Below are 23337 nucleotides of genomic sequence, written 5' to 3' on the forward strand. Positions count from 1 at the left end.
TCCAGGACCAACCAGATCGAGTGGCCGGTTTGGTTCAATGCGGAGACATGGACAGGCAATGCTGCACGGACAGTCTGGTGCTGTACGCTGTGTGAATTGGGTTGACAGAGCCATTGGAATGTTGAGCCAAACCTAGGATAGCGATGAGATAGAATAAATGGCACCTCAAAGGCAGGCGTATACTGGATCATGTGGCCAGTGCTCCATTGGGTCTTGGCGCCAAATTATGAGGACGGTCATGAAACCTTTTAGGCCAGCACGAAGTAGAGCAAACGATGCTGATGGGTCATGCTAATTCCAGGTTTATGTGGAAAGGCAGGAACAAATGTGGACAAATGCTGGGGCTTTTAAGAGACAGACCGAGGGGTGCACCTTCAGCTGCCTAGCCGTGACATTCCCTCCTTCCTGCTTTAAGATGTTCCTTAAAGCCAGCTTCTTTAGCTAAGGTTTTAGCATAGCTCTCCCTGACACGTGACTCCGTGCCCAATTCTGTCGGCTTACACTCCTGGGAAGCATCACAGAGACTTTACTCTGATAAAGGTACGAAGGAAGCACATTTTGTTGCAATATTTGGAAAGTGAGGTTCCAACAGCATGGTGCCAGATTTAGGGAGTCCTGTCCTCTGGTCATTTGCAGTGATTTACTTTGAATTGCATTCTTGATAAAATAATAGAACCAAAAAGAAAGAGCCTTGGGGTTAACTGAGAGCTAGATAGATACTGTGATGTGAGGGGAGGGGTTCTATGTTAACCTTCTGAGATGCATTAGGTCAAAGGTCAAGTTCTTTGATCTCTGTCTTTCCCTTGACGGAGTAGATTGCCGTGAACTATTCTGGCCATGGAAAACAAGTTCAGTTGAGTGCAACCAGCAGCCAACTTTGCAGTGCTGGTAAACTGCACTGAGTTGTCAGGTAACATACTGTCATAAGCTCAGCTCGTACCCTCGAGTACCTGGCTCAGTCAGTTGAAATGTAAATGTTTGTTGTCCTGCAATAAATCTCTTCCTGTGCAGTTCAAATACGGCTTCCTTTGGTTGATCAGCCTGGTGTTGAGCAGCACGGTCCAGGACAGTCCCAGGACAGCAACACGGAGTTGAAGCTCAACGAGAAAAAGGAAAAGAGATTTTGAGTGACATCCCCTGAGATGGGGTGGGAGGGGCTGAATTGGGATTTGGCTGTTTACTCTATTTGCCCAGGGGTTAAAAAAAAAGTTGTTGTTGAAGAGAGAGATTGGGAGGAGGGAAGAAAAAAATAACTTGTTGATAGGGGACACAGATTTAAGAGGTAAAGGCAACAGAGAGGTTTATGAGAGAGGGCACACAGACGATTGAGTTAACCAGGAGAAGATCTTGGAGTCATAGAGTATTGCAGCTTGGAAAGAGCCCCTTCGGCCCATTAAGTCTGTGCCAGTTGTCAAGCACCTTTCTATTCCAATCTCACTTCCCAGCACTTGGTCCATAGCCTTATATATTATAGTGTTTCATTATTCATTGAAATATTACTTGACACATTGTGATTGCTGTTGAACAGTAAGTCCCACTTTGGGTGAAAAACTTTCTTCTTAAATACCCTTTAAGCCACCTGTTCTTGCCTTAAATCTGTGCCCCCTGGTAATCCCTCTCAACCAAGGGGAAATATTTATTCCTATTGACCCGATCCATGCCCCTCATAATTTGTAGACTTCAACCCCCAGGAAAACAACCTTGGCTTATCTAGTCTCTCTTCATAGCTGAATTGCTGCAGTCCAGACCACATCCTGGGAATGTCCTCTGCACCTTCTCCAGAGCAATCATAACCTTTATTTAGTGTGGGAACCAGCACTGCACACAGTAGTCCAGCTGTGGCCTAACCATTGTCCTGTGCAGCTCCATCATAACCTTCCAACTCTTGCATTCTGTGCCTTGGCTAATAAAGGCAAATATCCCATGTGCTGTCTTGATCATCTTGTCTACCTGTTATATTGTCTTCAAAGATCTTTGGACATGTACACCAACGTCCCTCTGATTCTCTGCAGTACTGGGGTCCTACCATTCATCGTGTACTCCCTTGCTTGTGAGTTCTTCCAAAATGTATCGCTTCACACTTTTCAGAATTAAACTGTATCTGCCATGAATCTGCCCAGCTGCCCAGCCTGTAATCTGAAGGTTAGCATCACAGGAGTGGTCTCTGAATGGGGAGGAATGGTCATTGTAATCTTCTTGCTCTTTTCCCTTCCTCATGTGGCCAAACCATGACATCATCAATAACCACAAAGGCTGCATTCACCACGTGTCCAAGCTGCTAGCTCAACCCAGTTGTGTTCCATAAAAGGGGACCGAGTCTGCTTTTCAATTCATTCCTAAAATCATGGGCATCGCTGGCTGGGTCATTTTTTACCCATTCTTAAATGCCCAGAGGACAGTTGAGGGAACCAAATTGCTGTGGGTCTGGAGTCACATGTAGGCCAGACCAGATAAAGACATCTCAAAAGGACATTAGTGATTCAGTTGGGTTTTTTTTTCAGTCATTGACTATGTTACATGGTCATCGTCAGACTCTTAATTCCAGGTTTCACATTCCAGCATCTGCCACAGTGAGATTTGAACCTGGGTCCCCAGAACATCATGAAAGCCAGGGAACACCCCCTAGCTCCCACCATCCTCACTCCTTGCTTGCAGTCACCAATATCTGGTAAAGGGCAATAATTATGTCCCATCGGTGCAGCCACCAGTTTAAGCATGTTAAGTATGCTGGTTGATCTGTGCATTTCAGTGCCCTCTGAGTGAAAGCTGCACTGAGTTTCAGGCAGGGGTAGAACTTTAGGAAGCTTTACCCAGGAGGCACTTAGAAGATGGAGTCTTCAGTTGACATGTTGCGCATGTGCTGGTGTGACTTCAAGCCGTGAGCATGCTCGCTTCCTGTTTTCAGCTGTTAGCCCATGCACACTGAATTCTTCATGAGCTCATACAGCTGTGTCGATTGGACCAGCGTTTGCCTCTGGAAATGAATGTGGCGAGGGTGCATTTAGTCCCACACTCTTACCAGTTTCTGGCCCCCACAGATTCCAGATCACTTTCTGAAGCTTCAATGACAACCTGCCCTTGTAAATTGGCTTCAACCCAGTAAAGCACTGTGGGTCGCATCAGAAGACAGGTATCAGTCATGACACTGCACTGAGCCATATGAGGCAATTTTGGGACAGGTGACCTGCGTGTGATCTACCGACTCTCACTTGTGGGAAAGCTGGTGCTTGGTGAGTTCAGGTATTTGGAGCGTTGCCTTGATTCCTCAATGTCACCTCTACACGTTTCTAACAACGTTTTGCCGTATTAAGTGCCTTCCCAAATGACCCTTCTCCATTTTGGTTGATCATAGTACAGGGACTCCCTTGAGTCGGCAGGGCCATTTGATCTCTCCTGGAAGAGACCAGTTGGAAATCCACTGGGTCTGGCAGATTGCTTGAGTTACAGATCAGCCTGTTTTAGGACCAGCTTAAAATTGCACCCAGAGTGTCATCCATCAGCCCAGTTTTATGTAGCACAAATAACTCTTGACTCCCCATGTTGACTGTTGACAGTTCAAGGTTGCGATATGATCAAATATTAAATTGTTTTGGAAAAGGAGAGTGGCATTTTTGAAATTAATAAAATGTAGCCTGTTTAAAAGGCTCCAATCCCTTTTCATGACCACCCTAACCTAGACACATCCTTTGGACTGTGGGAGGAAACTGGAGGAAACCCACGCAGATACGGGGAGAGTGTGCAAACTCAACACAGTTGCCTGAGGCTGTAATCGAACCCAGTCATTGAGCTCGGTTGGCTGAACAGCTGGTTTTGCGGCGCAGAATGACACAAATAGCATGGGTTCAGTTCCTGCACCGGCTGAGATGGATTTTCCTTCTCAACCACTCCCCTCACCTGAGGCAAATGTGTCTTGGCCTTTCTTATTAATGGAAGGAAATCTTGCTGAAATTGTGATCAGCTTTGGTGAAATCACATCTGGATATCTGTTAAAATTTCATCTCCATATGTACAGAAGGATGCTCTTTCTTTCAGAATGTTGTAGTAATGGTGGTTCACTAAGGTAATTCCTGAGCTAAAAGGATTGCCCTAATAAGGAGAGATTGGGTAGAGTAGGCCTATAATGTCGCGTAGAAGAATAAGAAGCAGTCTTACTGAAGCATATATAATTGAGGGGGCTGGACACAGTTGATACAGTTGGCGAGGGGATCAAGGCCCTAATGTCATGTAGAAGGATAAGAAGCAGTCTTACTGAAGCATATATAATTGAGGGGGCTGGACACAGTTGATACAGTTGGCGAGGGGATCAAGGCCCTAATGTCATGTAGAAGAATAAGAAGCAGTCTTACTGAAGCATATATAATTGAGGGGGCTGGACACAGTTGATACAGTTGGCGAGGGGATCAAGGCCCTAATGTCATGTAGAAGGATAAGAAGCAGTCTTACTGAAGCATATATAATTGAGGGGGCTGGACACAGTTGATACAGTTGGCGAGGGGATCAAGGCCCTAATGTCATGATAAGAAGTGGGTGATTTGGAATTGGAGTGAGGAGATAGTTCTTTACTCAGCAAATTGTGATTCTTTGAAATTCTACCCCCACAGCCCCAGAGATCTGTGGATTCTTAAGGTTGGAGTGATAAAGACTCCTAATGGAGTCAAAGAAAGAGAGCATGGGCAAGGGATGAGGCAAGAAAGCAAAGTTGATTTTGTAGATCAGCCACGATCTTACTAAATGTGTGGCACAAGTTCAAGAGGCCATCTGGCCTACCGCTGGGTTTTATGCAAACAAAAATTAATTTATTTTCTATCTGTACCTTTAGAAACGAATCCTGCTACTTTGGTTGTATTTTTCATTATTTTGCACGCTTGTGCCCCTAGATTCTGTTGTTCTTCTACCTCGTTCAATTTCTTATTTAAAAGTAGGTGATTTTTTTCTGCATTTCCCTGCCAAATTGCACCTTCTCACATCTGTATTTGCCATTTGACTGCACAGTTTGCAAGTTACCTGTATATGCTTTCTTTTATATATAATGCCTGAGTTAGTTTAAATAGTAACTTATGTATTTATCAAGTTTCACACTGAAAGACCGAGAGTAATTGCATCAGATAAATTATTTGGGTTACTTTAGCTCTGTCAATGGGTATAGGAACGACATTGACTGGTGAGGTCCCCCATTTGGTCTCTGGGTAATGCTGGAGCAGGGTTTGTGATCTGTAATTAGCCACGCTGGTCTGAGGTCGACAAGCAGCAAGGTGGCTGAGATTTCAATTCAGTACTTGTGCAGAAACCCTCCCTTATGGTCGCAATTTTAACCCAATCTGCCTATGGGAAATGTGACAGGATCAGATGCAGCAGTGGTTTCACCTCCTTGCAATTTTACTCTTCGGTTCAGCCCAATCCTTTGTCGTTCCTACATTAGCCACAGCCTGCCAATCCATGAGCCAGGTTGAAATTAATCCGCATCTGATGAAGGTGTGATTGAGTTACAGTATCCCAAAGTGGAATGGCCTTCCTGTAGTTCTACATGAACACTGATTCCTCGGGTTCACTTCTAGAAGTTAGTCATTGAGCACTTTGTTTCAATAACAGACAGTTGGGGGATGTTTTCATGATAGAGAAAGAAAGAGAGAGAGAGAGATGGGGAGTACTCCAGTGATCCCAGGGAATAGTTTTCCATCCTAAAGACATGTTTCTTTCAGCAAAATAGATTGGCACAAAAAAAAATCAGATATTCTTTACTTTTTGCAGAAGGGTTGCTTGATTTCCAAAGAGAGCTACTGACACTTGGTACTTTGTTACGGTCAAACCATAGCCTTATGGGTGGCCAAAATCCACCTGTGACTCTGCTGGTAATGACTCTTTGACTGCTTCCTGTGTTGGCAGTGACTGTACACAAATCTCTATGTGATACCATTATCACAGTGTCAGTAGTGACAGTCCACTATCTACATCTGACACTGTCCTCACAGCTTTAGTAGTGACTGTATACTATCTCTGTGATACTGCTGTCACAGTGTCGGTCATGACTACACTATCTCCATGTGACATTGATGTCACAGTGTTTGGTAGTGACTGTCCACTGTTTCCATGTGACTCAAGTAATGTTTTTATTGCCTCCTTGATGTAGCCTATGAACCTGTGTTGGTATTGGCTGATTTTCCCCTCTCCGTGTAGCGTTATTCTGTTTCCTACAATTGCTCTCCGCTGTTTAACTTCAGGCGGTGTATGTGTGTACATGTACGTGCTTCAGTGTGTACATTGCATCTTCTATTTTGCCGTGATGACTTGCGGTATTGTTGTGTTGTAACATTAAAAGTATTGTCTGATGTGAGTGGGAAGAGCCATGTTTTCCAGTCTTTAACACATGCTATGTATCTCAATGATCATTAAGTAGTGCCTAATTGGAAAACAAGAAAATGAGGTTTTAAGAAAACTAGAAATGAACTTTTTAGCTAGAGGTATAATTGCCTGCTTGTAAATTAATTATTACCTTTGTTGTAATACCTTAGTATTCAAACTTGGATTTGTACAAATTTTTTAAAATAAATTTAATTATGGTCATTATTGCCTGTTATGAAAACATTAAAAAAAATTTGTTCCGAGCTGCAAGTTTTCAATTGTGTAATGTTGTTCTTTGTGGGTAAATGTTTGGAGCACCCTGTGTCAGGCCAGATGTGTATGTTTGTTTTCTCATTCACTGAAGGGAAATGGATATTACTGGCTTTGCTAGTTTTGTTACCCATCCCTTGACAAGGTGCTGGTGGTGAGCTGCCTCCTTGAACTGCTACAGTCCATTTGGTGTACGCTGTTAGGGAGGATGTTCCATGGAAGAAACCACAAGATATTTCCAAGTCTGGATGGTGAGAAATGTATTTCTACAATGTTTATTTTTTCATTGTAACTCATCACTTCCGAATTTTGGAGTGGGTACTCTCTTGTCTTTTTCTTGAGGCCTTGAGCTGCTCAGCCTAAACTCTCGCTACGGGCCTATTCGCACCCCCCTGCTCCTTGGACACTTGAACCAGCCTCGGGCCTGGTAAATGCTCCTCTGGCCTTTCCTTCATCTCACACACCTGAGCTTTCACCTTCAGATGAATCCAGTGATTTCAGGCCTGATCAGCTCGTGCTCCAAGCCTTTGGGCCTTGCACTTAACCAAGAAGTTTCAAGCCTGCTGGGAACATGAACGCTCAACTTTCATCGCCGCCATTTCCGACCTGCCTGGCCAGGCAGAGCTACAAGCCAGTGCTTGAGTGGCTGTGGTTTGAAGCGAAGACCAAGGTGAGAGAGAGTGCACTGGATGTCGAAGAGTGAAGCACAGAACGGGGTCCAGTTTCAGCCCGGGGATTTAGTCTGGTAGCTCAAGATCCAAGTTGCAGACTGGAGAAGCTTACAACTTGGCAGCTACCTCCACCTGGTTACCGCCGTAAATCAGATGTGCAGCAAGGCATTGGGATGAGAAGAGGTGACCTAGCAGTCTGCAGTTTTAACTGGAGCGAGGCAATTTTCTCATTTGGAATAACATGCCTAAAGTTTTCTATTGCCCTTCATATTTCACACCTAGATCTTCATCACATTTCAGTTTGAACCAATTGTTAGTTTTCAAGTGTCACATTATGTGCATCATATTTTAAATTAACTCTAGTCTTGTAATTGGTTTCTGTATGAGTTTGCCTGCTGTTACAGAAGTTCAGGTTTTGTCCTTAGGCATGTCAATTCACTGGCACCCCAGTGCTATATGCTCTGTTCCATGATTTTCAGTGTTGTCCATAACAAGCATTTGTCTGTCAGGAAAATCTTACAGCAAGAGAGACGCCATCTGCCACATCTCTTACCACCTCTTTAAAACAGCCATCAAATTAATCCCCTCCCCTACGTAGTCCAGCAAATCCAATTCCTTTAGTGCAGTGCATTCCAACCCATAATCCTTTCTTATAGGATAGAATCCCTACAGCGTGGAAACAGGCCATTGGGCCCAACAAGTCCCCACCAACTCTCCAAAGAGCATCCCACCCAGATTCAACTCCCCAACCCACAAACCTGCATTTTCACAGCTAATCCAGCTAACCTACACATTCCTGGGGAAACTTCTCATGGCTAATCCACCTGACCTGCACATCTTTGGACGACGGCAGAAAACAGGAGCACCCAGCGGAAATTCGTGCAGACAGAGGGAGAACGAGCAAGCTCCGCACAGACAGTCGCCTGATGCTGAAATCAAACCCAGGTCCCTGGTGCTGTGAGGCAGCAATGCTCCCAATTAGCCACCATGCTGCCTGCTCTTTTTTTAAAAAGTTTTATCCTCCTCTCCCCCTCTGTTTCCTTTCTTAGCTACCTGAGGTCTGGTTCCTGACCTTCCTGCCATCGGAAGTTTTGAGCAACTCTATTTGGCATATTGGCAGGGGCGGTGGGGAGGGGTGGGGTGTTACACACAGCAAAGGTATTGTCATAAATGCAAATAAATCTTTGCTGAACACTTGCAATACCAAGGTACACAAGGCTATGGGCTAAGTGCTAGAAATTAGAATAAGTTAGGATGGTTGTTTTAGACTGACACAGATTTGCTGGGCCAAAGAGCATTTTTCTTTCGGTGCTATAGACCTCTGTAACTCCTAACGTTCTCTGCTGTGAGGAGAACTGTCCCAGCTTCTTCAGTCTGTCTTCAAGTCCCTCATCTCCCATTTTGTAGTAAAGTCCCCTTGCACCCTTTCTGAGCACACTCCCATGTCAGCTAAGTGATGGAGGGCATTGTGAACCAGTGTTTTTGGTACTTGTTCAGTAATAACCTGCCCACTGATGCCTAATTTAAGTTCAACCAGGCATCCTTAGCTCCTGATCTCATTACAACCTCGGTTGAAGCATGGATTGAAGAGCTAAACACAATAGGGGAAGTGAGGGTGACTGCCCTTGCCTTCAAGTAACCCTAGCAACACTGGCAGCACATTTTATATGCGTAAAAAATGTTGCCCTTCAGGTTCCCTTTCATTCTTTCCTCTCTAACCCTAAACTGATGCCCTCTAGTCCTCAATTCCCCAATCCTGGGAAGAAGATTGAGTGCATTCATCCTATTCATGCCTCTCATGATCTTATACACCTCTATGATCTTATACACCTCTATAAGGTCCTCCCTCAGTCTCCTACACTCCAAAAAAAAGGCCTAGCTTGTTCAACCTCTCCCTATAAGCCAGACCATTGAGACCTGGCACTATCCTTGTAAATTTCTTTTGCACGCTTTCCAGTTTAATAACATCCTTCCTACAACAAAACTGAACACAATACTCCAAGTGTGGCCTCACCAACTTAACCACAATATAACTTCCCAACTTCTATACTCAATGCCCTGACTGATGAAGGCCAGTGTGCCAAAAGCCTTCTTCGTTACCCTGTCTACCTGGGACTCCACTTTCAGAGAACCATGCACCTTAACTCCAAGGTTTACTACACTCCTTAAGGCACTACCATTCACTGTGAAACTCCCTGATTTGACTTTCCAAAATGCGTGACCTCACACTTATCTATATTAAACTCCATTTGCCATTTCTCAGCCCACATCCCCAGCTGATCAAGATCCTGCTGCAATTTCTGATAACCTTCCTCACTGTTCACGATAACGGCTATTTTAGTGTCATCAGCAAACTCATTAATCATGCCTTATACATTCTCATCCGAATCATTGACATAGATAACGTAATGCGCCCAGCACTGACCCCTGAGGCACTCCATTAGTCACAGTCCTCCAGTCCGACAAGGCATCGATCAGGACTGTGATAGAACAATCTCCACTTACCTGGATGAATACAGCTGCAACACCACTTGAGCTCAACCACCATTCCTGGAAAAGCAGCCCACCAGATTGACACCTCATGTTTATCTTAACATTCACTCCCTGAAGCCCGATGCAGAATAGCGACATGGTGCTCCACCTCCACAATGCACAGCAGAAATTCACCAAGACTTCTTAGATGGCACCACCCAAACCTGGGACCTCTACCACCTCGAGAAAGCCAAACGCTGAAAATGGATGGAAACACTACCACCCCCGTGTTTTTAATCCAAGCCACATGCCAACATGATTTGGAACTATGGGGAAAGCGAGGACTGCAAATGCTAGAGATCAGAGTCAAGAGTGTGGTGCTGGAAAAGCACAGCAGGTCAGGCAGCATCCGAGGAGCAGGAGAGTCAACGTTTTGGGCACAAGCCCTTCATCAGGAATGAACTCATTCCTGATGAAGGGCTTATGCCCAAAACGTTGATCCTCCTGCTCCTCGGTTGCTGCCTGACCTGCTGTGCTCTTCCAGCACTACACATGCAACTGATTTGGAACTACGTAACCATTGCTTCACTGTCACTGCATCAAAAAACCCTAAAACTCCCAGTTTAACAACACTGTGGGTGTATGTATCTACAGCACGTGGACTGCAGTGGTTCATGAAGGCAACTCACCACCATCTTAACCTTCTCAAGTTGGAGATGGGCCAGAATGCCAGCCTTTCAAATGATGCTCACATCCCATGGCAGAATTATTAATGTATCTTATGATTTGCATTTGATCACAAAATTGTTATTCCTTGGACTTGCACTCCATCCTGTATTTTGGATTTCGTCAACAAATCGTGGATCCTTGCCAACTTTTGTCGGACAGAATTATATATAATTTGCAGCATGGACACAAATTTTGGCTGCCCGATTCTGTGATAGCGTTCCTGTTCCACACAAGCCTCCTGTTACCATGCCTCATCTCACCCCTACGAGCATATCCTGCAGTTCTCTTCTTACTCTTGTACTTCTTTGGAATTCGAGTTTATTGTCAGGGATACGTGAGTGCAGTGAAAAGTGTACAATGTCGCCAATCCTGGCGCCAACTTAGGTACAAGGGTATTTAGATACAAAGTAGAAAAATAAAGAAATAAAGTTAAAGTTCAACATTGCAGTCCTCCTTAAGTGCTTAGCCATGCTGGGCCCACACTCCCCACAAGGGTACAATCTCTGTGGTGGGTACCCTCTCTCACTCTTCCCCCCCCATGCGCTCTCTCAGTCCCGCAGACTGGGCCCCCTGTCTCACTGTCTCCCCGCACTGGCCTCAATCGCCCCTGCACGCTCTTACCATCCCCCTGCACTGGCCCGCTCTCTCCAGAGAAGCTAAGGAGATTAAAGTAAGAGAAAAAACATGTACCAAGGAAGGAAAAGCCGACAGAGCAGCTGAGCTCCAGTCAGCAGCTGACAGCCTGCTCCTCCTAATGCATCCATCACTTCCTTTTAAACCTAACTACTCACATGGCGTTATTGAGTTCCATATTCCCAATATCTCTTGGGTAGAAGAAGTTACTTCACAGTTTGCAATTGGATTTATCGGCGATGATCATACAGGAATGGCCCTGAGTTCTGATCTTATTTGTTCGTTCATCATTGTGCCTGAAAGAAAGTCCTTGGCTCATTGTCTGCTGATGCTTTACTCTCTTGCAAATGGAAAGACCTCTCTATATCTACCCTATCACGATCATTCTTAATTATGAATACCTCCGTCAGGTCACTGTGCAACCACTCAAATTCTGTAAGTTGAACATACAAACCAATCAGTGTTTGATTTCACATGTTGATTGCCAGCACATTTTAGAGTCTGAAGAGTAACTGGTGGTATAGGTCCATCCTGGACTGTCAGAGGACTCATTGTCTCATCTGAAAAATGCCCCATTCAACTGCTTGTATAGAGATGTAAAACTTTAAATGGCACTGCCTCTCGATAAAGGGAGGGTGAGCTCTCCCCACTGTACTGATTTGATTTGATTTATTGTTGTCACATGTGCCTAAGTACAGTGAAAAATTTTGTTTTGCATGCAGTCCAGGCAGGTCACAATATACAAGGACCTACCGAACATAAGGTATTTAAATAATATTTGTCGTCCAGTAAATTAGGTTAATAGGGAAGAGGAATAGGTCTGGGTGGGTTACTCTTTGGAGGGTCTGTGTGGACTTGTTGGGCCGAAGGGTCTGTTTCCACACTGTAGGCATTCTATGTATTCTAACATCACAAGAAGAAACAGAATATGTGGCTAGTATCAGATTATTGTTAGTGGAGTTATGCTGAGTGCAAATTCACTGCCATGTGTCCTGTGTTGCAATGGTGATTATACTTTCCAAATGTTTTTCCCACTGTGGACCCCTGGTGAAGCTTGAAAATTTTCACAGCCCCTTCATTGGAATTGCAAGAATGAGGTAGGGCTTCGAGCGGGTTGTTAGAACAGCTCAGTTTTTGTAGCTTGGCTGAAGCTCCACGGTGACGATTGCTCCCTCAAGTGGGACCTCACTTTAGAAAGGCCTAGCAGAAAACGACAGGTACATTCCCCAATTCTCCCCCCCCCCCCCCCACCCCCCCCACACACACACACACAGAAGCACATCAACCTCACAGAAACACAAGTTGAAGCATTCCTGCTTTGTAGACAATGGGCTGTTCACTATCAAAGGAGGATGGCACGTTTGGTAATCCTTCCAGACAAGATACAAGAACAAAATTCATATAAGTGATACCAGAACTGAGAGATGACAACTATCAGCTAAGACTGAAGAGACTGGGATCCTTTTGTCAAAAGACAGGTGATTTAATAGAAGTCTTTCAAATAATAAAAGGAGTCTGAACGATAGACAGGGAGAAGAAGGTTTTGCTTGTGTACGGAGATAAAATTAAGGTTAGAACTGTAACTGTTAGAAATGGGGTAAAGTGTTGTTTTTGCAGATACAGAAAAAGCATACAGAAAAGGGGTACAGCAAGAGAACTATTAACCCTACAGGTATTTAGGGAAGAGTATCTCTACTTTTCAGTGTATAATTGTGGTTAATTAAATACTAACTTTGGTGTGTAATTATTATAGCAAATAAGTTCTTTTTAAAAATTATGTTTTCAGCAAAAAGCTGAGATAACCCGAAATGTTTGGGCTATACAAAATGATACAAGTTAATGAAATGTCTGAGGATGTACCAGCAGAATGAATACAAAATGTTAAACCAGATCTTGATGTACTGTCGACAAAATAATGTGTGTGTCAGCACTTACAGAGAGTAAGGTTACCAACCTGGGGAAGGGGGAAGTAATAAGGGTGGAGCACAGCTGGGCAGTGGTATGGCACAGTAAGAGAGATTGGGTAATTAGGAGTCTGGAGAGATGACCTCACTCAGCTCAAAGGGTATAACTGTACACTAACCTGAGTTCTAATTTGCTCAATTGCTTCTGCATTTGATGCCCTTTCTTGTAAGATCGTAAAATAAATTGTCTTGTTTCCAGTTTTGGTGATCTCGTCTAAATTTTATAAGTTTGTTTCTAACAGATTTGGGGGCTCGTTCCGGGATCCCAAGCTCCAGTCGCTCGGCATTCTTGGGAGAAACGGAGAAGGTGCACCTCGCTGATTTCGGCGATCTCTAGTTTCCCCTTGTTGCCATGGCTGCTTTGGGAGAGCATGATCCGGACTGAGAGACCCTGGAAACAAGACAGGCAGACGCGGCAGGTTCGGTCGGGTGATTCTTGTGTGCACAAGACCCGGGTAAGAAAGGTCTTAAAAGATTTATCCGGGCGACCAGGGTAGGCAGTGTTGGTTGCTGCCAGTCGGATATATCCGGGGATCCGGGGATCCGGGGAACCGGGGTGCTGGACGACTGGATTAGGCGAATCCGGTCAGCCAGGGTAGGTAGCTGTTGATACTGTTGCCAGGTGGATATATCCGGGTGGCTGGCAGCGGCAGTTGCTGCCAGTCGGATATACCCGGGTATCCGGGGAACCAGGGTTCTGGGTGACCGGGTTAGGCGAACCTGATCAACCAGGTTAGGTAGTGATTGTTACTCTTGCCAGGTGGATATATATGGCTGGCAGCGGTAGTTGCTGCCAGTCGGATATATCCGGGTCTCCGGGGTTCTGGGCGACCAGGTTAGGTGAACCCGATCAACCAGGGTAGGTAGCAGTTGTCACAGTTGCCAGGTGGTTATATCCGGGGAATTGCTGCTGGACAGGGCGCACAAACACGCGGTGGAAGGTTTGATCGGGTAAGCGACCGGGATAGGCAACGGTAGTGGTTGCCAGGTATTGCCGCGGGATAAGGGCGCACGGATTCGACCAGTTAACTCTTGTGCACAGACCAAGGTAAGAAAAGGGACCTTTAAGTATTGCCTTGGTGATCGGGGACGTACGAGAAGTACGGGAAATTGGCAACTTTTAAAATAAAGTGTTTAATTGGCTAAGATTAATCTGATGAGTAAGATGTCTACCTGGTTCGATCACCCAGCCTTAGACCGGTTGTTAAGAGGGGAAATCCCCCACACGAAGGTCAGGACCCTGAAGCCAGTATGGAAGAAGGTGACACCATACCTCAGTAAGGTTAACTAAATTACATAAAGAAACAGCCGAGTATTGAAATGGGGAATAAAAATAGTGGTTTAAGTTTAGAAGGAGACATTGGAGGGACGTCTGAGGACCACATCCCAATGGACAGTCCTTTAGGAAAAATGTTAAGTAATTGGAAGTACAATCCTCAGACGCGGGGAAAGGATAAAAAAAACAAATAATAAAATGTCAATGAAAAACAGCCTTACAGTCAGGAGGAATCAGATTATGCTTCATGTCAGAAGGGCTAGTAGCTGAAGGGTTACTGAGGGTGCACTTCGTAACTAACTTATAGCCAGACATCCAGAAAAATATTCAAAGGTTAGAGTCGTTGTTGCAGGAAGCTCAAAGTGTCTGTGAGATACAGTGTCTGTGTGTGTGTGTGTGTGTGTGAGAGAGAGAAAAAAAAAGCTGTACAGCTGGTAGAAAGTTTAACCCTTTGTGATTCGGATTGAATGCACATTTGTTTGTTGGAGATTGAATGTTTGTGCTTTGTTCCCTGAAGCTTGAGATTCGGGATTGTTTTGAATCTGATTTCTATTATGGAAATTTTAACATGATTTCTTTTAAGGTTAAGGATTTTACAGATTATGAAATAAAATGTTAACTCCTGCTTTTTCTACAGGTCATGACTGCCTTACTATCAGTTTCTAACTAATCTCTTTTATCCTTACATAAAAGCGATTTATGGAGGACAGTTGAAGTTTTAACTTGAATAGACAAATCCTTTTAAGGCAGCTCTGGTTATTTCACGACCTATAGCATTGTAATTGAGCAATGACTGGTCAGGACTACTTGGGAGGACTAGTTTTGGATTTGAATCAGGGGACTGGAACCGGGTGATTGTGGTGGATTTCAGAGTTGGGAACTGTGTGCATTTTGCATTTTGAATATTAAACACTGAGTAAATGAAATTATAATATATAAATTTATTTACAAGTAAGATTCCAAAATGTATAGTTAGGAACAGGCTTTAAAGAAAAGCAAGCTTAAATTGATAAATTGTATTTGAGATTACAGGGAACAAGAAATATTGCAATATTTCTTTTTAAAAAAACAAGGTCTAAACAAAATATTGGGTGATGAGGAATGGCCATGACGTTGCCCTAAAGCTGTTCAGTTTGTTAAATGGGCTCAGCAATTGATCTGGCAACGTAACATGAGAAGCAGAAACAGAAGGCAAAAATAATGATAAGCCACGGTTAATGAGGTAATAAAGAAAAGGACAAAACTAAAAGGAGAAGGAAACCGGAATGGTAGTGGGCAGCATGTTGGAAATAAAATGAGGAGAAAGGATCGGGGAGGAGATGTGAAGGGGTCTGGTAGACAGGAACAAGGATCAAAGTGGAAACCCCCCACAGGCAGGATGTTATTACTGTGGAAAGACAGGTCACTTTGAGAGAGTGTCCTGATCTGAAAAAGGAAGCAAAGGCAGTGCCGTTTATGAACCTTGATGAAAAATAGGGGTGTCAGGAGTTCCTGCCCCCGGGGACCCACCAGGAACCCTTGATAAATTTAAGGGTGGGACCTTACAAAGAGGATGTAGTTTTCCTCGTCGATACGGGGGCAGCAAGGTCATCCTTAAATTTTAAGCCCAAGGGAGTGGGAACGAAAAAAGTGTTAATTGGATTATGGCAACAGTTTTGTGATGAGAGGCATGAAGAATCAGTTTCGCGTTCATGAGGAGATATTGCCACCAAATTGGGGATTGAATTAACTGCAAAAGGAGCTATAGAATCTGTTGAGGTTCTTAAAAATGAATGTGCTCGAGCAAAACAATTACAGAAACAGAATGAGAAGTCACAAGTGACTGGTAAACAAACAGAACTGCGCGATTACAGTTTTTTAAATGTTTTAATCACTTGTTGTGTTTCCATCCTGAATTATATAATATATATAATTAATAATTAATATTTATACTAATTCAACTGTGTTAGCCTGAATCAAAATTAATTGGCAGGATTCCTTCATACATTCTCAGTGACCTGTCATATTGATTCATGGTTAATGACTGCATCAATTCATTGTTAATTAAAGAATGGAAAGCTACATTACTGGGCAGAGTGTGTGCAAGCAGTGGTAGCAATAGCCTTATTGGTAGAGGAGAGTCGGAAACTTACTTTTAGGGGAGCCTTAGTAGTCATCAGGTACGGTCAGGAGAAGAAAGGGGCTATGATTAAAAGAGCTGCTCTGAGGGAATGGAAAAGAGACATCCGGTGGGTGAGGGAGTGATACCAGCCAAAAACAAATTCCCCAATGTGGACCCATGCTGGAAGGGTATGGTTGAACACGATAGAGGAAAAATGAGGGACTTTCGAGAAATGGTCATTTTGGGTATTAAAGAGGTGGCACCTAGATCTCAGAATTTTGTGAAAGCCTTTGAAGTGAGACAGGCAGTTTCGTTGATGACTTTTGATGAAGAATAGGGGAGTCAGGGGTTCCCTCCTCCTGAGACCCGCCGGGAACCCTGGATAAATCTAAAGGTGGGACCTGAAGGAGAGGAAACAGTGTTTTTAGTGGATACGGGAGCAGCACGATCATCCCTAAGCTTTAGACCTAGCGGTGTTAAATTAACTAACAAAGATCTCAAGGTTTCTAGAGTAAAAGGCAAAGAATTCTTAAATCAGAATGCAGGACAATGGCTCACAGACTCTAAGATCTTGAAACATGAGACAATCTTAATAGAACAGGATGACCTTGTGTTAGTCACAGACAGTTGCTTGAATCCAGCTGCATTTCAGTGGCAGAGAGAGAGGGGGGAAGCCCCTGGCAATTCAGAACATAACTGCCTTTATATTACTGAATATCAGACTAAAGTGCGAATGAACTTAAGAGGCGTACCGTTGCATGCGAGAGCTCGGTTATTTATCGACGGGTTCTCCCGGATGATTGAGGGTAAACAGCACAATGAATATACTGTAGTAGACGGGATAGAGGGAAGCATTATCGAGGCTGAAAGACTGCCTAACGGCTGGTCAGAGTTCAATGACAAGTTTTTAAAGAACGATGTTGTGGCACTCGGCTCTTCTTTGTCTATTCTTAGGAATAAAGGCCTGTTGGTACAGACACCGCCACTCGAGTTTGCAGTACATCGAATACAACCGGGTGATTGGGTCCTGATCAAGACCTGGAAAGATACCAAACTGCACCTGAGCTGGGAGGGACTATTCCTAACCCTCCTAACTAGTGAAACAGCTATTCGGACTGCTGCGAGAGGGTGGAGTCATCACACTCGCGTTAAAGGTCCTGTGAATGCCCCATTGGCGGAGTGGCACGCTCATCCTACAGACAACCCTCTGAAAGTTAAGCTGAGAAAGAAAGAATGAACTGAGACAAAAGACTCTTTTAACGTTTGCTGATATTGATTGTAATTGATTGTAAGGGCTGTGTGGACTCACCTCTCCCTGGCACCGAAAAGATTAAGACAGATAGGCAGGACGGTAGACAGGGGTTAGAGATGGGTGGGTACTAGTTTAGTATTGTAACGTTAGTAGTAATAACTATTCAAGGAGACGGGAAAAATCACTTTACTACACTATGCCAAAATTATGCTGAACGAGACCTACCAACTGTTGTGTCTGTGCAGAGGTCCCACAGCATGGCGAACCTGGGATCTCCACCTCGGTAATACCGCTCACCAAAAAGGAAGTGTACGATGTACAATAATTTGACTCGGGCTCAAATGATACAAAGTGGAAATCTAACAGGGGGTAAATATAACTTTGCGAGATGGTTCCCCAGACGAGCCCCGAAAAACCCAGGGAATTATCGGTGGCCTTATAATTTCCCCACAGAAAGGAGCAGTGAATAGGAGTGAAAGGAGTGAAATAGCAGCGAAAGGAGCAGTTTTTGTAATCAGAATGACGCCGCACCCTTCCAATTAGGAAAATCATCTTGTGTCTACACCAGCCAAGCCACTGCCACCACCGTTCCCCAAATATTGAACGGAACATATTGGTTATGTGGCTGGAAGGCCTATCCATTTATTCCCGGGGAAAAATACGTTCGAGTGACCGAATAAATGCATGTTTTGATGTTGATGGATCACTGCCTCAAAGCCAGAAAAGCTGGAGTGGCTGCGGTTACCTCACTGATATAGTCCCTCACCTCCGATTAGAAAAACATGAGCACAGCCTGAGAAAGGACGGGGAATAAGACGTAAGGCCCGAGAGGTCTCTGACTGTCTGTTGTGGACACTATTCCCAAACTACGGCACTGCAAGGGCAGGGGTAGAGATACATAAACTGGTGGCTGCCTTTGAGAAATTAATTAATAATACCGCCGACGTAATGGGAGAAACTCAGTCCCAAATGTCGGCTATATCCACTGAAATGATTGCCACAAGACTAACAGCCTTACAGAATTGAATGGCTCTCTTGGCCGAAAAAGGGAGGACCTGTGCACTGATTGGTAAGGAATGCTGCACCTTCATCCCAAACGCCTCTTCCCTAGTGGAAGATAAGGCAGAAATAGTAAAGAAAAAGATACAGAATATAAAAGAAATTGAGGATAAACTTTGAAAAGATGAGAAATGGGGACTGACCGTTTGGGGAAAATGGTTAGCTAATTTAGGCATTTATGTATTAATGATAATAGTAGGTTTAATAATAGGATTTAACGTGTTAAAGTGGATCATGAGTAAGTTGATAATGTCCTTAGGAGGACAACAATCAATGATGGTCATGACAAAAGTAAGTGCACAAGAAAGAGAGAGTAATAGATTACTCCTAGAGTTTGAAAAAAAGACTTAGGAGAGCAGAAACGGCAAGATTGTGAACCTCTACACCACAGAGTGAAAACAGGGCAGAAAATAAAAATTGCAAAAACAACCAATGGTAAAAGAAAAGAAATGGGGGAGTTGTTAGAAATGGGGAAAAGTGTTGATTTTGCAGATATAGAAAAAGCATACAGAAAAGGGGTACAGCAAGAGAACTATTAACTCTGCAGGTATTTAGGTTGGGTATCTCTACTTTTCAGTGTATAATTGTGGTTAATTAAATACTAACTTTGGTGTGTAATTAGTATGGCAAAATAAGTTCTTTTTAAAAATTATGTTTTCAGCAAAACGCTGAGATAACCCGAAATGTTTGGGCTATACAAAATGATACAAGTTAATGAAATGTCCGAGGAGGAATGTACCAGCAGAATGAATACAAAATGTTAAACCAGATCTTGATGTACTGTCGACAAAATAATGTGTGTGTCAGCACTTACAGAGAGTAAGGTTACCAACCTGGGGAAGGGGGAAGTAATAAGGGTGGAGCACAGCTAGGCAGTGGTATGGCACAGTAAGAGAGATTGGGTAATTAGGAGTCTGGAGAGATGACCTCACTCAGCTCAAAGGGTATAACTGTACACTAACCGGAGTTCTAATTTGCTCACTTGCTTCAGCATTTGATGCCCTTTCTTGCAAGATCGTAAAATAAATTGTCTTGTTTCCAGTTTTGGTGGTCTCGTCTAAATTTCATAAGTTTGTTTCTAACAGTAACTATCCATTAGGGAGGATAACAGAGACTTTGGGAGAAATGTCCTCACCAGAGAGTATTAAGAATGTGGAACATGGTGCAGCGATTGAGATGGACAGCACAGATGCATTTCTCAGGGGGTAGCTAGATAAGACATGAGGGTGAAATAAGGAGTAGGTTATAGTGAGAAGTGAGATAAGGACAGGAGGGAAATGGTTTGGTTTCTTTGCTGTAAGTCCCTGTGCAATCTGCACCCTTTCTCTGCCTGTGAAGTCATGAATGCAGAACGTGACAACCCATTCATGAGGTCACAGAATGAGAACACGCGGGCATAAGACGGTGTGTGTGTGTGTGCGCACAGGTCTGAGAATGGCCTACGAAATGTATTCCCCGGTGTTGACTCCAAACAAAAGTTGTAAAATTGACAAGATGGCATCACAGGGCAACATGGAGATAAAGGTAAGATTCACATTTGGAGGCAAGAGTTCAGTAATAGATGCAATGTGCACAAATTCAAATCGGCGCTCACTAAAGGAAGTCTAGATCAGCAGTTAGGCCATTCAACCCTTTGATCCATCAATTTAGTTTATAGTCGTAGAATGATTACAGCATAGAAGGAGGCCATTTGTCCCATCATGTCCCTACAAGCTCTACGCAAAAACAACCCACTTAGCCACCTCTACCATTTCCTTGTGATCCCCCTGTTTTTGTCTTCACTCTTCACACAGTTATCCAATTACCATTTGCCGGCCATAATTGTTCTGCCTGTGCTGCAATTTGACATTCGAGATCTGAATGCAAAAAGAGGGGTTTCCTTATAAAACCCTTTGCTTCTTTTGCCAAGCAGCTCAGTTTAGTGTCTGCCTGCTGGTTCTCCACCCTGCCAATTAAGCAACAGCTACTACCTATTACCTTACAAACGGCATTGTGCCCCTTATCTAAGGAAAGATATGCTGGGGCATTGGAGGCAGTCCTGAGGAGGTTCACTAGGCTTATACCAGGAACGGATGGCTCTCTTGTAGGGTCATAGAGGTTTACAGCATGGAAACAGGCCCTTTGGCCCAACTTGTGCATGCTCCCATTTGCCCACGTTTGGTCCTTATCTCATCCATGTATCTGTCCAAATGTTTCTTAAATGACAATATTGTACTTGCCTCCACCACTCCTTCTAGCAGCTCATTCCAAACACTCACCATGCTGTGGAAAAATTGCTCCTTTGGACCTTTTGGTATCCTTTCCCTCTCACCTTAAACCTATTCCCTCTAGTTTTAGACTCACCTACCACTGATATTTGCTGTTTACCTTATCTATGCCTCTCATGATTTTATAGACCTCTGTAAGGGCAACCCTCAGTCTCCTACTTTCCAGGGAAAAACATCCCAGCCTTTCCAATCTCTCCTTATAACTCAAACCTTATTGAAGACAGATGACCCAGACCAATACTGGATATGATCTCTGCAAAACCATCAGGGATGCCAAGAGGCAGTACCAGGCCAAATTAGAGGCCCAAACCTATCAAACAGACTCCTACTGCCTATGGCAATACCTAAACAACATTACGGGATACAAACTGAAGCAGAGCAAGATCATGGACAAAGACAAATCCCTTCCTGATGTGCTTAGGGCTTCCTATGCTTGGTTTGAGCACAATGCCAGCGGCGTGCCAGTGACGCCTGTCCCGACAACCCTGGACACACCTATTCCCTTGGTCACCACTGCAAACATCAGATCGGTTTTCCCTGGGAGTCATAGAGATGTACAGCATGGAAACAGACAAGGAGAATCGACATTTCGGGCATAAGCCCTTCTTCAGGAATGAGGAGGGTGTGCCAAGCAGGCTAAGATAAGAGGTAGGGAGGAGGGACTTGGGGGAGGGGCGTTGGGAATGCGATAGGTGGAAGGAGGCAAAGGTGAGGGTGATAGGCCGGAGAGGGGGCAGGGGTGGGGGCGGAGAGGTCAGGAAGAAGATTGCAGGTCAAGAAGGTGGTGCTGAGTCTGAGGGCTGGGACTGAGAAAAGGTGGGGGGAGGGGAAATGAAGAAGCTGGAGAAATCCGCATTCATCCCTTGTGGTTGGAGGGTTCCCAGGCGGAAGATGAGGCGCTCTTCCTCCAGGGGTCGTGTTGCCATGGTCTGGCGATGGAGGAGGCCAAGGACCTGCATGTCCTTGGCGGAGTGGGAGGGGGAGTTAAAGTGTTCAGCCACGGGGCAGTTGCGTTGGTTAGTGCGGGTGTCCCAGAGGTGTTCTCTGAAACGTTCCGCAAGTAGGCGGCCTGTCTCCCCAGTGTATAGGAGGCCACATCGGATGCAGCGGATGCAGTAAATGATGTATGTGGAGGTGCAGGTGAATTTCTGATGGATGTTGAAGGATCCCTTGGGGCCTTGGAGGGAAGTGAGGGGGGAGGTATGGGTGCAAGTTTTGCATTTTTTGTGGTTGCAGGGGAAGGTGCCGGGCGTGGTTAACGATGCTCTCCACCACATCTCCTCCACTTCCCGCTCCTCCGCCCTTGAACCCCGCCCCTCCAATCGCCACCAGGACAGAACCCCACTAGTCCTCACCTACCACCCACCAACCTCCAGATACATCGGATCATCCTTCGTCATTTCCGCCACCTCCAAACGGACCCCACCACCAGGGATATATTTCCCTCTCCACCCCTATCAGCGTTCCGGAAAGACCACTCCCTCCGTGACTCCCTTGTCAGATCCACACCCCCCAGCAACCCAACCTCCACTCCCGGCACCTTCCACTGCAACCGCAAAAAGTACAAAACTTGTGCCCACACCTCCCCCCTCACTTCCCTCCAAGGCCCCAAGGGATCCTTCAACATCCATCAGAAATTCACCTGCACCTCCACATACATCGTTTACTCCATCCGCTGCACCCGATGTGGCCTCCTCTATATTGGGGAGACAGGCCGCCTGCGGAACGTTTCAGAGAACACCTCTGGGACACCCAGACCAACCAACCCAAACGCCCCGTGGCTGAACACTTTAACTCCCCCTCCCACTCCGCCAAGTACATGCAGTTCCTTGGCCTCCTCCATCGCCAGACCATGGCAACACGACGGTTGGAGGAAAAGCGACTCATCTTCCGCCTAGGAACCCTCCAACCACACGGGATGAATGCGGATTTCTCCAGCTTTCTCATTTCCCCTCCCCCCACCTTTTTTTCAGTCCCAGCCCTCGGACTCAGCACCGCCTTCTTGACCTGCAATCTTCTTCCCGAACTCTCTGCCCCCACCCCCTCTCCGGCCTATCGCCCTCACCTTAGCCTCCTTCCACCTATCGCATTCCCAACGCCCCTCCCCCAAGTCTCTCCTCCCTACCTTTTATCTTAGCCTGCTTGGCACACCCTCCTCATTCCTGAAGAAGGGCTTTTGCCTGAAACGTCGATTCTCCTGCTCCTTGGAAGCTGCCTGACCTGCTGCGCTTTTCCAGCAACACATTTTCAGCTCATGGCTAGATATCTGTTCTACTATGGTGGTGTCATCAGTGAACTTGTACA

General features: G+C 44.9%; 2 protein-coding genes across 9 annotated transcripts in view; one reads left to right on the forward strand and one right to left on the reverse strand.

Moving 5' to 3' along the window:
* Positions 1–23337, reverse strand: part of LOC140455148 (ras/Rap GTPase-activating protein SynGAP-like) — a 1171996-nt gene that overhangs the window by 210496 nt on the left and 938163 nt on the right. The gene's annotated exons all lie outside the window — the stretch shown is intronic.
* Positions 1–23337, forward strand: part of LOC140455040 (uncharacterized) — a 48379-nt gene that overhangs the window by 12542 nt on the left and 12500 nt on the right. The window lies entirely within an intron of this gene.

Source organism: Chiloscyllium punctatum, chromosome 30 (assembly GCF_047496795.1).
Source record: "Chiloscyllium punctatum isolate Juve2018m chromosome 30, sChiPun1.3, whole genome shotgun sequence".
Lineage (NCBI taxonomy): Eukaryota > Metazoa > Chordata > Chondrichthyes > Orectolobiformes > Hemiscylliidae > Chiloscyllium > Chiloscyllium punctatum.